Source organism: Hippoglossus hippoglossus, chromosome 23 (assembly GCF_009819705.1).
Source record: "Hippoglossus hippoglossus isolate fHipHip1 chromosome 23, fHipHip1.pri, whole genome shotgun sequence".
NCBI lineage: Eukaryota > Metazoa > Chordata > Actinopteri > Pleuronectiformes > Pleuronectidae > Hippoglossus > Hippoglossus hippoglossus.
The window spans coordinates 13,248,804-13,261,980 of record NC_047173.1 but is presented as its reverse complement, the minus strand read 5'-3'; positions in this window follow the sequence as shown (position 1 = coordinate 13,261,980).

The following is a 13,177-nucleotide window of genomic DNA, read 5'->3' as shown; positions in this document are numbered from 1 at the left end:
CATGCACAGAGATGATTGTACATTTAATAGCTGATCTAAATGGTTGTGGGTGTGTTTTGGACACAATTTATCACCAGTCACATGGGATCACAGTGATCATTACAGTATGTTCATTATTTTAATCACCTCACATTGTCATCTCAGCATTTTTTACTGTGACGCTCATCAGCACACGCTTTTCTTGCCTGCTATGAGTCTTGAGTTTACGATTTTAGTAAAAAATGGTTGTTATGATATAGGTTCCTAGTTTGTTGGCAACTTCTATCCCTCATCCCACAGATGTCTAAACCAAAACATTCTCTAAGGAGGCGTTCAAAGCCGCTGAGGCCGAGCGTGCTGATGAAAGTCGACCTTTCTTTGTGATCGGGAGCAGTGAGAGATGGATGAGAGACGGATGGAGGGAGACACAGAGCTCTGCGACTCTCCGACAGCTGAGGTTGTTTGTTGAAACCTGAGAAACAGGAGATGGGATCAGCTACCCAAACAAGGAGGTTTCGGCCCAACAGGTGACAGCTATGCCTGTCCATATCTATCCATCAATCTATACTACCTTCTCACACCCGCCCTGTTGTCACTTTGCAGCTGCATCTTGGTTTCGCCTTATCATATCGGGGGAACAATAAAGAGGGGAAGAGGAAAAGGAGGAGGGCCAGTGAACAAACAGGAGGAGGAAGAAAGTTTGATTTGTTTGGAGAATGTGAACAAAAGGTCCTTGTGGCGCAAAAATAGAACTAAGAGCAAACTATTTAGCTTTCTTTTTTTTTTTTCAATTGAGCTTAAGTTGAAAAAAAAAAACTTGGCACATAAGTGAGAATGTAAAGAAACTTTGGCACATGGGGAGAGATAAAGGGATAGTTAAAGTTTGAAGGAGGCCTGGGGGGCTGTTGTTGACATGCAGGGTGTGTGTCCGTGCCTCATTGTCTGCCCCATCTGTCTGGGCTTTATCTCCACTTACCACCCCCCCCGGCTTCGCCGCCTACCATGCACCGCCTCCACCTCCACCCCCGGAGACGGCGCACACCCTTCATTGTGCCTCGGTCAGTCCGCCCTCTCCACCCCCTTTCCCTCCGCATGCTGGCAGACGACCAGGGAGCTTCCATCCACCGCAACTGGTGGCATTGTTCACATATGTGCACCGTCGCCTGCTCGTCTACAAGAGCATCTGCTGGCACCGGGGGCGTAAACACAGCGATCCACCTCAGAAGGCAGGAAAGCTATCTGGGGCATAGTGACCTTAATTTGTGTGTATAGTTCAATAATTGGTAGGTTGGTGGATAGAAAACAAAATATATAAATAATCACATGATTTGAGAATCTCTCGTCAACTTGGAGTCAATGTAAATATTTTCTATCATTGGAGTTAATGGAATAATAATTAGTTGCCTCATTTGACGACATCATAGATTGTAAATAAATTGAAAACAGATAATAAAAGAACAAAGAAATGAGAACTTTCTTAAAGAATTGTACTCCAGACAATCCTTAAAATAAGTTAAAGGAGAAGTTTGACATTTTGGGAAGTGAGCTCCTTCTCAGCGACTCCGTTATCACTTTGCATTTAGTTTGTTTGTTTAATTGGCACATAAACAAAAGCAAGTTGTTGTTTAAGACATGCGAGCTGTTAATGCTAATGCTAAGCTAATCACGCTTTGTCCTGTGTGGGGAGTACTGATCTGAATCAGCATATAACTTTTAAAAACCATCCAAACATTACCATACATTTTCACGTGTACATGAATCAGCCACAATTTCCAAATCTTCTTCTTTCCTGTCAGTGGAGACATTTCATTATTATTATTGACTCCTCTCTTGTGGCACACATCCAGCTTTAATATACAGTGCAGCACACAGTGATAACCCAAGAGGAGCTGGAACACACAGTGCAAAGATAAACACAGTTTTGGGAAACATCAAACACGTCCTTGGTTCGAGGCAGGGATGCGGAAGAGGAAGGTTTCGTCTCTTTCTCTTTGAACAGATTTTGTTGCTGGCAGGAACCATGTGGACACTCCTTTCAGTGGAAATCAGTTTAGTACGTTTGTTCCATGGTGGTTAATCAAAAGTTTGGATCGCTAATTCCCAGGGAGAAAAATACACACAGTTCAAATGTGATACTTACTACGTGCACTGCAACTCTTACTCACGCAAGCTCATTGTGTGAGGCAATAAATGTTTGCAGACAATCGTGCTCTCAGTCACGTCGGATCTCCCCTGGCAGACAGGCACCAATGCATGCAGGCAGAGAGAAGAGAATGTGATTCAGACACAAGAAAAAACTAATCACAACTCTAGAGTTACTGTTTCTCATCTTTCTCTTCATTTCTTGACGTTTTCCTCAAGTTGCTCTCGACAAGACGTCTACAAGGATGGACAATGAATCTCCAGTAAAATGTCCAGAACCCAAATTTCAGAACATTTTCCAGACTTTCCCAGGCTCTAAACGTATTCCTGATATTTAAGACTCAGAACCTGTCTTGGTAGATGTGTATTGCAGAACTAACACTGCATTAGTTATACACGCCCATGTATTGAAGATACCCTCTGGGATTAGAGAGCACAGTTTTTTATGGGTGGGTCCATTTTTTGTTTATACCGATCTATTCAAGGGATTGGCAGCTGGTGGCAGTAATATGCAAAGAAGTGTAATGTGCCGGACTGTCAGATTTTGAATATTCAAAAAAACACAATTTAGATTAGATCTCGACATTAACACATCTCCAAATATCCAGTGGGTCCAATCAACCGGATTGACCAGTTAGCCACTAGCCAGTGTGAAACAAGCCACCTATTTGTTTCATGCATCATATCCTGTGTGTGGATACATTTGCATACTTGCCAAGAGTGTTGGCAGCACCAGTGGAAAGATGCAAACAAAGAAGTTCTCTCCCGATGCAAATGAAATGAACGGCTATTGCTGTTGTAAATAACGCATGAAGTACAACAACAAATCTACAGGCACGGCCGCACTGTTCTTACGTCAGTTCACACCTGGCAATAGAATTTGTCCCGTGACCACTTGTGATCGGATCTGAGATGCGTCCTCATGCATCACATGTCCCTCCAGGTCTCACTGCTTCTAACAACTTCTCCCTGTTCTTTCTAATACTTCACTGTTTGCATGATGAGTCATCGTCCTGTTTTGTCTGGTGCCATGTCCTTGCTCTGAGCTTTGTTTTTCACTGTCGTCTCACAGAAGCAGCACAGTGACCATCTTGTCATCCAGTCATTCATCCACTTCATCAGCCTTTCACCAACAGCTGCTTTTTGTGTCTTTAGTCTGTAGGTATCAGATGCTACAGTATGATAGTGATTCACACGCAGCATGAAACGGACGCTACAGATCAGTTTGATGGAGAAGAGTACAAATAATGATGTCACCTGAATGTGAATCAATAATATATATTGTATATACAAATATGTCAATGTACCATGACACTGTGCTTCACGAGGAGTACGTTAATACTTATATCCATTATAAACACATATTATACAATTGCACACACACACACAAAGTCCTATAATCAAACACAAATAAACAACAAATCACTGCTTCTGTTTGCTCTGACTTACACACATGTGGACAACACACACACACACACACACACACACACACACACACACACAATACACACTTATATGCACCATCCGACATCCAGTTTGCTAATACTTAAAAGACAGCGCAGCCGTATTGCTCCCACCCACCCAATAATTTAATGGAATCAAAAAGTAGGCCAGGCGCATGCAGTCACAATCAAAGGCTGCTTTCATGTTGCAGCACGCCACTGCAGTTTACATGGTGCATGTACACAGTGTACAATTCCATTTTAATCCTCATAATAGAGGAAGGAGGAAGAGGAGGAGGAACGAACTGAGAGAGGAGCTTCTACAGTAAAGCACAAAACTGAAGACTTGGCTCGGATACTTTAAGAGCTGTATTTCATGGCAGAAATAGACAAGATGATGTGATTCAAACTTAATTTGTCCAGCAGCTTGTTGCCATGTCAGCACTCCGACAATTCCAAGAAAACCTAAATTTGTTGTCGTGTGATTTGGTGCAACGCTGGAATTCTGGGTTTTGGCAAACGCAAAGTATATGGCCGGATGTAGGATTTGAACCACAGCTGTTTTAGCCAACTGTGCATAGTCATGACCCCCAAAAAAAGTGGAAATATGCGAGGAAGCTCTGTGCAGGGAGTGGAGAGTGGCTTTTCACAGAAACGCTGCCCAGTTGTTTTCGCCTGGCCCCCGATGCACTCAACGGTTCAAAAACAACCCCAGCTGTGGTGGAGAGTTGTCGAAGAAGTAAAAAAAAAAAAAAAAGCTGGGGGCTCACAGAGAGAAGAGAGGGAACAAGATGAGAGAAACAACTTCACAGAGAGAGGGTGAGGAGAGGGGTGCGGGAGAAACATGGAGGGAGATTAAAAAGGAAGAAGGATGTGAGGGGCAGCAGATGTTTCCCTTATGAGAGGTATTAAGAGTCGAGTCCGTCTACCCACGCTCCCTCTCAACGGTGCTTTCATGTCAGCTGTGATATAGGACAGTCGAGCACCCTGTTAGTGTTTACTTATCTTATAGGAGAGTGCAGCGTACACAAAGTTCCTATATACTGTATACTTTCATGTCTACGTGCCTGTGCTGTGTGCATGTGTGCCCGCACGTACAATTTGTTTGTACAACTCAAGCTGTATCAGCCTGTTTTTTTCAGAGCGAAGCCTCATGTGTGTGCACGCGGTGTGGGCATGCCCGTGCCCGTGTGCATGTGCGTCGCTCTTTATTTACACTCTAAGCGAGAGACAGCAAGATGGCTTCCTCCTCTGCAGAGTATTTGTGTGTGTGTGTGAGTCTGACTGTGTGGGTGTACCGTCCGTCCATTTCCCCTCTGACACAAGTAGGCCAACGGAGAGCGCACGGCGGCACTGGAATGCGTGGCATGGGTCCAACCCATTCCAGCCGAGCCTGCGCTAAGTCCTACAAGAACTGGTCTCGATCAAGGCCGACGGGTCAGAGCACATATCTAACCCACACGCCAACAGCTGCGATGGGGGCGGTGGAGAATGTATGTGTGTGTGTGTGTGTGTGTGTGTGTGTGTGTGTGTGTGTGTGTGTGTGTGTGTGTGTGTGTGTGTGTGTGTGTGTCCTCCTTCACCCTCCAGTGACTGATGTAGTGTCCATATCTCCGTGTATCAATCACCCACTTCTCCAAACTCCCGCATCTGTTGTCACGCTCTCTTTTTGGGTTGTGTTGACAGCCGGCAGAAACGTGAAGTGACACCATACGTACAAAATATAAGTATAGACCGAAGTTATTACAAAGCTTCACTCAGCTCTCACAGCTGGTTGTTCAACATAAAAATGCATACAGCACAAAACACATGATTACCTTCAATTATTAATAAATAGGATCATCATTTTTGCCTCTTTGATACAGACTCGACACAAAAAGGTAAATTGTTCATTAGATAGCTCCAAGATTTTCAGAGCGGGACATCTTCTAGATATTTTAGGCCCTCTCAACACAACAAACTTTTTCCTCTGAGTTTGGATGTTTTTTATTGATGTCGATTTTATCGCCTCCTACTGTCCCAGCATGTTTAAGCATTTGTGGTGTTTGAAGCCATTTTTGTGTCCTTGTCTGGACGGAGATATTTTCGCAGAAGTATAGACGGGATATTTGTCTGCACACCCCCCGCTGTGATATGAATTAGCAGGTGAAATCAATAAGGGATAATGGATTCTCCTCATCCATGCACATCAGTGAAGAGTGGGTGTCTTCAATCGTTGGAACTGCAAAAATGAATAAAAACAAAAATCCATTATCTGTGACTTCTCTCCCACACCTTTTCCCACCTTTTTCACTTTCTCTGATTTGAAGCCAGTCTCCTCCGACGGCTCCGACCGTCTCCTGGCACTACACCTCTGGAAGGCTCCGTGGCAATGTCGCAAATGGTTTACGACCGGAGCTGAAGGTCCAAAATAGCAGGAGGAGAAGAGGAGAAACGACTGTTTACAGCAACATGAAATATACCTCCTCCTATCTACATCCCATGACACACTTAAAACCTTCTCTCTATTAGCCCACTCTCCGTATCCCAGTCTGTGCTGTCCCTTATATAGCTGAAAGATATCCTAGAGGTATATCCTACGCACACACACACACACACACACACACACACACACACACACACACACACACACACACACACACACACACACACACACACACACACACACACACACACACACACACACACAGAGGGTGTATGGGGATCGGCTGTTCCTGAGTCCCACCCCACTTCTCTATTAGATCCGGTTCCACTGGCTTTCATTACTCACAGTAATTTCCCATATATGACGTTTTTCATCATTCGCCCGGAAAAGCTGAGACTCAACATTAGAGTTTCATCAATCCACAACCCGAGCTACATGGGTAACTACCAGCCGGTAGAATTTAAGTGGTTATTTCCAGAAATGATTCGACAGTTGCACAATAACTCTGTGGCCAAGGCCTGATTCAGACTGTATTTCTACTGTTTAGAATTATATAGTATATACAATAATACACGTGTCTGTAATCGGCAAAAACATCGGTCTTGGGTCGGGTTCGGACAGAAAAATTGTGGCCCAGGACGCACTCTATTATGGAAATCTCTGAAACCTGCATTTTCTCAAATAACCAACAGGGGGTCAGCCCACTTCTTCCTTTATTTATAACGTCAGTAAACATTTTCATTAAGAGCTCATGGTCTCAATCTCTCGTTTCAAGTCTTCGTCAATACAGCATGATGTTCATTTAGTAAATTATGGTCCCATTTAGAATAAAACAGACGATGAATCACGCTGTGCTTTGGGCAGTGGATACCGTGTGATTGACAGCTAGAGCCGTCCAGTAGCTGCAGGTTACAGTTGGGTGTGCAGTGTCCTCGAACTCTCAGTCAGACTCCAAAAAACTCCATTGCGTCCATCACAGAGCGATACCTGTGCTCATAACATTTGGGTTACAATGCATAAACTTAATTATTTATCCATTTCCATGTTGTGTATCTTTCATGGAGAGGTGGTATGTGGGTAATGAGTAACATATTAGTCCCGTAGGGAAATTACTTAGCTACGGTTACTCATTAAGCTGCCAGTCGTATGTAGGTCACGGCTGTTTTTGCACGTTAAATGCTTTGCTGCTGCTTTATCATAGATATCTCAGAGCCACAGGAGCCGGGATATCACCCAGGGACACGAACTTACTCAGCGTGGAGCAGTTCAACTTAGTAATGTTTGGGTTAAACAAATTAAGTCCTGAATGTTTTAGGTGTTGCCGTCGTCGGAGCTGGGAAAGGTTTCTATTTTAACTCTCGTGCTGGTGATGATTATTCAGTAACAACAAACTTTGGAAATTTAATCACTGATAAAAATCTTTTCAGAGGGTAAATATATAAATATATGTGTGTGTGTGTGTGTGTGTGAATAAAACATACGAATATTTTGACTTTAAATCTCTGTGTGTTATGTTTTATAAGCTCAAAAGTGCTTTTTAATAGACTCGTTGTTGTGTTAGAGATGCAAGGGAAAGTGTGTGTGTGTGTGTGTGTGTGTGTGTGTGGTCCAGGTCTTCCTCATGTTGTGGGGAGCTAAATCTGTTTCCACAGTCACATTATGGGAACTTGTCTTCCTTATTGGGACAAAAATCCCATAACATACATCATTACATTATAAGGTGAAGACATTTCAAAGGTGAAGTTTAGGTTAGAGTTAGGCAACTTGTATGGTTACTATGGTAACTATGGTTAAGGTTAGAGTAAGTTTCCAGGAAATCAATGTCATGTCCCTTAAAGTCATTCAGACACGACTAAGTGTGTGTGTGTGTGTGTGTGTGTGTGTGTGTGTGTGTGTGTGTGTGTGTATGTGTGTTTGTGTTTGTGTTTGTGTACGTGCTTGGGCAGATTTGTGCATAATTAACTTGTGTTCCCTTTTGCGATTGGGCACAGCGTGTTCAGTGCGCCTGTTTGTTTTCATGCTGCCGACTGTTACGTCTTAACTGTGGGTGTGAAGCGGTTGGACAAAGAGTGTGTGTGTGTGTGTGTGTGTGTGTGTGTGTGTGTGTGTGTGTGTGTGTGTTGTTACACAGCTGTGATCACAGCGGTGGAGAAGCAGAGGTGCAGAATTTCCTGTCAGCTGTTTTCTGTCGTGCTCTCTCAGTACATTTCCACAGCTCTCAATCAAACTCGTCTCTTCCTCTGAACTCTTTGTCTCATTCACACAATACGTTTTATCCGTTTCTTATCTCTCATATGACCTAATTCATGATTCCCTTCGCCAAATCACCTCCTTTATCTCCCTGTTGCATCTCTGCATCCCTCGGTGCGGCCCCTTGCAAAGCAAATTACCTCTCCCCATCAACACAAACAGGAAACAGCTGAGGTGTTGCGTTCGCTTGTCTCTTTCCTGTCAGTTTCTCAGAAAACAACCAAAGCGTAGAGAAACAAAGCCGTCATGTGCTTTCATGTTATAAGCGAGCGGCGTCGTGTTTACAAGCAGCGGGGGCTTTAAATGAGCACGTGCTGGAGGGTGCGAAGATGTAAAGCCGCCTTTTGTTTCCTCTTCTGCTGCTGAAGTGTTATTTTCAATCAATTAAACCTCAGCCCTGGTGATCAACATCACATTTCACAGCGTTCAGATAAGGATCCGCAGTAAATGATGCAGAAAAAAAGCTGGAAGTCGAAAGCAAGTTTAAGAAGAAGTGCGAGAGTTTGTGAAACCTTGTCTTGTGGTGTTTGGGAAATGGCTGCTTTCATAACGCTGCTCGCCGGGGGATTTTCTCCTCCAGTCAGCAGAAAGTCGTCGGCCAGTGATGCAAGTGACCTTAAATCCAAGTCGTACGTGTGCATGTTTGTTTATTGAAGTGAGCACAGCCTTCCCACAGTGTTTACGTGAATTAACTGTCTGCACACCAGACAGAGCTGTTTGAGTGTCAGTGCCTTTGTCCTTACTTACATGGAGGGTTCAAACTAAATAAATCTGTGTTTGTACACATGCATGTACACACACTCGCACCTCGGTGTGTGTGGCCGGAGCTCACGCAGAGAACCTCTCGCTGAGCCCCAAGGCAAAGCTATATTTAGGCGGCTGGTTCCTCTCTCTTTCTCTCCGTCTGAGCGTTGCCTACTGATTGGGAGAGGCCGACCACAGGAATACGCTGCCTCCATGTCTCACCGCTGACTTTCAGATAACCATATGTGGGAGAACACAAAGGGATGAAGACATCAGCGGCGGTTGGCCTGTTGGGTTATCATTAGGATGCTGGGCTCGTTGGCTGCGGCAGACACGTAATGCGGGGACAGACTCGAAAAACACGACCGTAATTTAATTATCGATTATTAGAAGTGGTGCTTCCAGATTTTTTCCAACTGTAAAATTCCCATTTCAAAGTTTTCTGAATGGCAGCCTCGCTGAGAAATAGTAAACGGAAAGAGAGGAACTCAATGAATCCACAGGTTCCATTAGGCTTAGTTAGCATTTTAGGCCACATCCACACTAACATGCTTTTTGTTTTTAAGCACTGTTTTATTATGACCCGTTAGCAACGTGCCAGTGAACACAGTGAAGCATTTAGCAGCTGACGAGCCAGACTTCTCTCTCAGGAGTCGGTTGAAACCAAAACAGAGTGAGACTGAGATGTTGGATTTACATTTGCCAGAAACTTGGAAACACGACTCCAAGTTAGAAACAAGTGTTGCTTCGCATCTGCTGAATTTGCAATATGGCCGCCGCATGAGGTGATAACGAGTTTCTGTTTACAGCTCGTTCTGAGGCCCAACAACAGAAACAGAGAACAATTAGTGCTTTAGGTACTTTATTAGAGTTAATTTCAATTATTTCAACTGCGGCTCACAGTGTTTTCATATAATTTTAGGCTGATTAAAACATGAATAATCCCATGAAGAGTTCAAAATGGTTTGTTGTTTGAATTGACAGATGCTGAAATTATCATAAACTAATTTATAATCCAAAATTCAACTGTTAAATAAATGCTGAAGCCACATACACAACAGAGTATTACACTCAGGGTCTGGGTGGTTCATGCTGAAATGCTCATTAAGAGCTGCTAGTTTTTTAATTTGATGAAAATTGATAATTGCTACAAAATATTTGGTACTAATGATTCGACCAAAAGAGCCAATTCAGGCCTTGGAACTTCATCTGTCCTCTCTCTGGATTTTTACTTCCAGATTTCATACCTTTCACTTTGGAATTTCCCTTCTCTCTACTTCCTGAGTCACACACACATAAGCTCTGAAAACACAAGATCGCTGTGCTGCCAGACACACACTCGATCACATGACTCCCCCCGAGACCCCTCACCTTACCCCAATAAGGCCTGATGCCAGACCCGGGAATGAATTCCTCTGCCGTGTGAGTGTGAGCCGACTGGTGACACGGCGGTCTGGAGAAGGAGGGATAAAGATAGACAGAGGGCGAGGTGGTGGGAGAGGAGGGGCGGACGAGAGGTTATGTCCTCTCTCTTTTCCCCCCAGAAAACACCAGAGAGAGGGAGAGAGGGAGAGAGGGAGAGCAATGAGCTTAGGTTATTTTTGCTGAAGGAAAGCAGAGGAGGTATGAGGAAGTCGAGGGCTGCTAACGATACAGCATGAAGATACAGATCAAATCACACGCTCTGACTTTGCAGCTTTCTCACAGTGGCCATAAAAAGACCTGATCGTAGTTATTGCCAGTAGGAAGACAGATTTCTCACCAACCAGGACTTGACCTTTGGAGCAAAGTCTCAAACTCAATCACAGGAAACGTAGAGAGACACACGTGCACTCTAGCACATGTCCACACACACACATGCAAATACAACATACACACACTCGTCACAACTATTTGTTATTAGCACAAAAGCAACGTATTCATACCTCCATCTATGATTTAGGATCATGTTTTCCAACTGTATACTAACCTCTTCCCTGGAGACTCCTCCCTCAGTCGGTGTTAGTGACGTGGCGGGGCCCCGAGCTGGAAGTCTTTGTCCCCACAGTCCTGTGATTTGGTTCATTGTCCCTGTTTGGACGCTGGTGGGAAGGGCGTGTGCGACGGAGGCAGAGCAGATGTCGGCTCAGAGGATGAACAGTGCCCCGAGGGGAAGCGGAGAGATAGCTGGTGTCGTCTCTGTACCCGGGGGGAAGACCCACATGGGCAAGGCAGGGATCTGTTTCAAAGGGGAATCAGCTCGTCCTTGGCCTTTTGAATGACGCACACACACTCAGAGGGAGCACAGCGAGGCTGACACACTGGACAGCCAGTGGAAAAAAACACGTCCCCTGCACAGCTGCGGTTTTACACAGATCATCAAATATTTGGACATGGACACATTTGATAAGAGCTTTGTGAAGGAGACTTACAGTGAACGTTCCTGTTGTTGATTTTCATGTGTTTATTGCTGTTTGTCTGTTTGGCAGGATTAAGCAGAAACAACACGACCGATTTGATTGACGCTTGGTGAAAGGGTGAGGTTTGGGCCTCGGAAGAAGCCGTCAGATTTTGGCACGGATCTGGACAAAGGGGCCGATCCAGGAATTAAAAAAAATCACATTGTAAAAACGAATTTCTCAGGGGAATAATTCATGGATCTTGATGGGAAAAAAATCGTGCATATTTAGAGACAGATGTTCATGGGAGTGAGCAGTTAGGCTTGAATCTATTGAATATTTATGTCATTTCATAAGGGGACTATTGGGCCTTGGTGGAGGATCTACTCAGTTCAATTCTATTTTTTTCTGTTTTCACAAATGGTGATAGCTCTTGATTAAATACAAAAATTAATAAACCCAGGTTTCTTTGTGCCTGGCAGCACTCTCTACCCCTGCACCTGACTTTGTACCCTAAATACACAAGGCTCACAGTGTGATGCACATTTGCAAAAAAGCTTGCACGACTTATGCAGCTGCGGCGTAGCTTTTGTCCTTTAACCAGACGAACATCAACACACACACACACACACGCGTGCACTCACTGCAGGGGAGCTACCCTGTCATCTTACTGGCAATAAAGTGGGTCCCAGATGTCGCCCCCCCCCGTTAGCAGACACACAAGCTCACACTGTCACTCACCAAGCCTTTGTTCTCCGACAGCAGCATATTGCTTGTACACAACGTATGAATGTTGGCACAGACTCTGAGGACAGGCGTCTGCTACAGTACCCAGAGTACACTGACAGGAGGTCTGCGCTTTGTCTCAATAAAACAACAAACTAGACTGGAACTTAGTAGAGCTCAAGCCTCATCGACAGTCCGATTAAATCTAATCAAGCTACACCAACTATCACACAATCATAGATATCAGTCCCCTAAAGATGTCGGATTTTTGAAATCACAAGCCATGAATTATTCCCTAGGAAAATGTTGATAAACACCCTGTCTCGCGATGTTATAGAAAGTGAAAAACTAAATTCCCGGATCCACAACAAAACTCAATGGGTTCTTCATCCTTCCACCAAGTTTCGTGGAAATCCCTCAAGTTGTTTTTGTGTAATGTTGCTCACAAACAAAATGTTGAGCTGAATATCTTTACACATACTGACCCGACCTTGTTGCCATTCCACGCCAGCGCTGTATCGTAGCATTGGCCTCAAGTAACCTCACTGAGAATTCTCCTGATCTTTAATCAGCCTCTGGAACCTTGTGCCTCGTCAGAGCGTCTCTACAGCGTGACCTCTGCTGCCATGAGAGGGGGGGGGGAATATTACACCGACGTTTCATCAGTGTAGAACTGAAACTCCGGTGCAATTCTTAGACGACAACTTGATGACATATGTTGCAATAAAATTTGAAGAGTGACAGATTTAGTGTTGTAATAAACTATTAATGTACCTCTTAATGTACAGTATATGATGCAAAAGTTAAATCTTTATAGTTTAAGCTGCCTGAAGCTAATTTAAATTTAATGTGAGTCTGTTTTAAACATTTATGGCCAAATTTGGGAAAAACTCTGTTTCTGCTTTCAGATGTAAAGTCAAAGTGAAATGTTTTAACACAACCTCTGTAACGAAAAACGTGTCAAAACATCTTGCTCAAATGAGTCATTGCAACACCCTCGTACGAGGAGGATTGCAAAACCGGGTTAAATCTGGAGCACTGCAATTCACTTCCCCCCCAAGATCATATTTTCAAGCAAAACAAACCACACT